Source organism: Littorina saxatilis, linkage group LG1 (genome assembly GCF_037325665.1).
Source record: "Littorina saxatilis isolate snail1 linkage group LG1, US_GU_Lsax_2.0, whole genome shotgun sequence".
Lineage (NCBI taxonomy): Eukaryota > Metazoa > Mollusca > Gastropoda > Littorinimorpha > Littorinidae > Littorina > Littorina saxatilis.
Genome location: NC_090245.1, coordinates 27,442,326 through 27,447,325, shown reverse-complemented (window position 1 = coordinate 27,447,325; position 5,000 = coordinate 27,442,326). Strand labels below are relative to the sequence as shown.

At 43.7% G+C, this 5,000-nt stretch overlaps 1 protein-coding gene across 1 annotated transcript in view; it reads left to right on the top strand.

Annotated features, from left to right (window-relative positions):
* Nucleotides 1–5,000, top strand: part of LOC138965975 (protein APCDD1-like) — a 59,131-nt gene that overhangs the window by 16,907 nt on the left and 37,224 nt on the right. The window lies entirely within an intron of this gene.

Below are 5,000 nucleotides of genomic sequence, written 5' to 3'. Positions count from 1 at the left end.
ACCTACATTACTGCGCGGATGGACTAGTTTATTGAAGAAAGCTAGTGTTAACTTAAACCACATAGAGCTTCGACCGAGGAAAACGTCACCTACATTTTGCTGGGAAAACGTTGTCAGTGTTATGAAGAAAACATAAACAAAACAAAATACTGCCGTAAACTAATTTTGATCATACTTTTATGTGTGTACTTATTTTGTTCCTCAGGGATGAAACGCAAGCAGAAATAATTCTGCGTATCTTCACGATGCCCTTTTCCTAAAGATCTCTGCCGTGGAGGCGTAATATATCCTTTTGCACGATGACGGGTACTTTTCACTTACATATCTTCTTCTTCTTCTTTCTTCTTCGTTCATGGGCTGAAACTCCCACGTTCACTCATGTTTTTGCACGAGTGGGTTTTTACGTGTATGACCGTTTTTACCCCGCCATTGAGGCAGCCATACGCCGCTTTCGGGGGAAGCATGCTGGGTATTTTCGTGTTTCTATAACCCACCGAACTTTGACATGGATTACAGGATCTTTTCCGTGCGCACTTGGTCTTGTGCTTGCGTGTACACACGAAGAGGGATAAGTCACTAGCAGGTCTTCACACAAGTTGACCTGGGAGATCGGACAAATCTCCACCAGGCGACCGCGGCCGGGATTTAAACTCACGACCTTCCGCATGGGAGGCCGATGTCTTATCCACTAGACCACTGCGCCCGTCTACTTACAGATTATGCGTCTACATAATAACATTTAGTTTCACTCTGCAGCGTTTCGAACTGAAGGCCTGTTTCTCAGTCTATCCATCCTTGACTCTGAGTTCAGTTGAGAAGAAAGCGAATTCTTCCACTGGTTAAACGTCGGGCCTTGTAAAGTGGGCTCAAAAGGTGATCAGAGGAAGAACCCTAATTCGTTGCCATTTTTCTCGTCGCGCTGGGATTTCTTTTTGACAAAAACAATAGAGTGACGTCACGTCTGCGCTCGTGCACAGAGGCGTGGCTGAATAGTTCGTACCCAGGACACACTGCATTAAAGGGTCACCCGGTCCGACTGATTCGTTTTTTGTCCGCACCCCCCCCCCCCCCTTCCTTTTCTGGTTTTCTTCACATTTAGACTCCCATATCCTTTCCTTTCCTTGCACCCCCCCCCCCCCCCCCCTCCCTGGACCCCCCCCCCCCCCCCCTTCCCGACATCTCCCACGTCCTTCCTCAAGTTTTTCCGTTCTCTTCACGTTTAGACTCTCACATCCTTTCCCTCCCTTGCTTCCCTCTCAGATACACTGCATTGAAGATCGTGACTGGATGGTGAGATTATTTACAACTCCGAGTTGGATCGCGAGCTGTATAACCAGAACCGCTAGAGTAAAGTGGCTCTTAAAACGTATTATCAAAACGTGTCCATAATTGGCTGTTTTTAGTGCGGTTTTTAAAAACGACATTTTTTGGCCTCATAAACAACATAAGTTTTACTATTTATTTTTTATTTTTTATGCTGTCGTCACAGTCTTTCATCAGTTCTATCTGCTTCTCTTCTATACTCACTATCCGCACAGTGGTTTTTGCTACACATTAACCGGTCTCAGACGCAGAAAACGACAACAGTCTTAACAATTCAACAACAACAATATGCATGCACCCCTGCGCTGCGTATATATATACCAAAATGTGGGAGTTGCCTCCAAGTCTATGCAAGTGTCCCGACTGAGAGCAAAATATGGTACCTGTTTTTCCACAAACACCCCTACGCCTCTCCACCTGCCAAGAAAAGTAGTTGATATTTTGGTTGTCGCGACAGGCAAATAATACCTTTGCATTGTCTCAGACGCGGCATTGAGATGGTGGAGTAATTGAGAGAGGGTTCTAAGGGTAGGGATAAAGGGGAAAGCGAGAGAGAGAGAGAGAGAGAGAGAGGGGGGGGGGAGTAGGCCCACTATCAAGCAGATGGTAACGAACAGTCTGAAGGTGGAGGGGGGAGGGGGCATGGCGAGAGAGAGGGAAACAGAGGGAGGGGAAGGGTAAAGAAGGCGACGGAGGATGAGGGAGGGGGAAGAGAGAGAGAGAGAGAGAAGGAGAGGGAGAGACAGAGACAGACAGACAGACAGACATACAGATAGACAGACAGACAGACAGACAGACAGACGGACACAAAAAGAAAGATCAAATCAAATCAAATCAAATTTTATTTTACGAGGGTTGTTGCATAACCAATACAAACCAGCTTCTTTTCAACCAGCCCTCGCCCAGAGAGGGACTAATCTAATCACAGATATAATATATTTGTCATCATTTTCACGAGTTTTCATTCACAAACACCTGGGAAATAAATCTCATGTTCCCCATGCAATAAATCGAGGTGGTGAATGGGTTTGAGCTTTCATGTGAAACGTGGATTGTCAAAGTAAAAGCCAATCAGGCTGATTGTTTGATGTGTGGAACCATCGCGGCTTTGGATTTGTGTTTCCGAGGACAACGATTGTAAGCATTCACTCTCAAAGACCCAATCAATGTTGATAATTACCGCGGCGACTCATGGTCAATTTGCAACTTATCTCTGTAATCGCAAAACCCACAACGAAAAGTCATAAACACTTAAAAAGAAAAGAAATATGCTCAACATTTACTGAACTCACACGTATGATGATCGCAGCTCTGTACATTTTCAGACTGGAAGAAAAGCGTCAACAAGCTACGTTGGACGTCACATACAAGGTTGACGTGTTATCTCGAGCTACTGTGACGATGCTTTGTGGCCCGGAGTTGGATTCTAAAAATTCGTCTCCCTGTGGGTTATTGTGCATTTTGTTGCACAACCAAAATGATGACAAAAACGATGTTTGGTGGCTTGTCGTCAGACCAGCATTTTGTTGTTGGTCCTCGGGGAGCATATCGCCTTTTGTCTCATATTTATCAACCGCGGCCTTCGGTTTTGGTCGATAAAGATGAAACAAAAGACGATATGGTCCCCTTGGACCAACAAAAAAGCTGGTCTGTCAACAAGCCACCAAACATCTTATAATATATACACTAAGAGAGACATGGAGAGAGAGCTCCACCGGAAGCCAGAATTCAAATAAGAGCCACACACAGCCTTCGTATTTGTCTACGCACACTATTCGTACACCTTGTTGTTTGAATTAAGCTAAGATCAATCCCGCTTTTCTCTCTGTGCACTCAAATTACGTTAAAGCCAAATGAGGATGGGTCGAGGATTCGGGAGTGGGTCATCGTTTGCCATCCCTATTTGACAACTTGTTATTAAGTTAGACAAGGGGATACACAACCAGGACGTTATAGTTGTCGGTCTTGAGTCATTTGTGATTCAGGTGTAGCTAAAATGGAAATCGAAACTTTCTTGAAAAGAGCAATTAGTAGAGTCCTGTCTTACTCTTACATAGGTTGTTTAAACAGGGGAACAATCAGTATACCTGTTTGACCGTATTTAGTTAGTGATTCAATTATGACATAGGTGGAAATTGAAACTCTCTTATCATCACGACTAAGCGAAAGAATTATGCCTGTACAGAGTGAGTTACGTCGCGTCTATGACTGAGTCAGTTAAGTTATTCAGTCAGTCAGTCAGTCAGTCAATTCAGGAGTGAATGAATGCGCCTGCCTGCCTGCTGATTTTCTGTCTGTCTGCCTGTCTGTCTGTCTGTCTGTCTGTCCTCTTTACTACTACCCAACCCCATCGAGTAAGGCTGATGGGGTCTATGTCGACCAAAAGAGTGGGATTCCCTGTAGGTGGAGTTCCTGTAGGGGGGATTCCCTGTATACAGGAAATCCAACAGGGTGGAGTTTTTCAATAAAACTTGCAAACCATACTCGAATTTCTAAGAAATATCAAAAAAATCGAAAAACATCAAATTCTAGCGATGTCGCTAAGCATCACGTGACTTTCAGCGATATCAGCGAAACGCTACGGGAACTACATCCTGTGAAATTCCCTGTATACAGGGAATCCACCTACAGGGAATCCCACTCTTTTGGTCGACATAGACCCCATCAGCTCTAGTAAGTGGGTGAGTTGGCGTCGTCTGTCTGCCCGTGTCCGAGTAAAAGAGATGAGATACTAAGGACAACATGCAACAAATATCAACTTTACTTACGTAGACCATCATTCTATACACTTGTTGTTTTACAATCGCACCACTATTGCCCTTGTGTAGAATCATAAGTTGGTAAGTGGATGCTAATAATCCCCGAAGAGCCTCTTGTGCATGTTGTGGGGAAACACATTTATTGCATGATTTATAGCGTTTGTACACTAACGCTTTTATGTTGCTGTTGTTTCTTTCTGATTTATCAGATCAACCAGATTGCATGAAATTATAGATAGAGGGTATGTGTGCAATGAATAATTTCTTTCTGAAAAAAGTTTTTGACAGACACTACATCAACAATGTTTTACGATAACATTTACATCGATACACAGACATACACACACACACACCCACACATACACACACACACACACACCATCACACACACACGCACACACACCAGCACACACACACACACATACGCACACGCACACACACACACACACACACTCACACACACACCAGCACACACACAGAGGAGTCTATATCTTCAACAAGGAGCTAACAAAGTTAACCACGAGACCTACAGTAATGATTCAGTCCAAAATGAGCACTTCAATTTTGCTCGAGATGCCCTATAGACACTAAATCCACACAGAAGGTGTATATCCAAGACCAATATAAAATACATTATAATGCACGTATTTATAAGAACAACAGCTGACGTATGAAACGAAATTAGTCGGAATGCCTCTCAAAAACACTTACCTTTGAAATGTCCACACGTTTCGAATTTGCTCTAGACTTTTGAATGCAAATTGGGGCAGACGATTTCCTGTGATTTCGGGGGTTAGAAAAGTACTTGGTACAAGTGTCAAAATACCATCCGTTGACTTAGTACTTCAGGGGTTGAGATAAAAGAAACCCTCTTGAATGTGTCATACGAGATGCTGGTTTCCTCTCCTTTCCATCCTT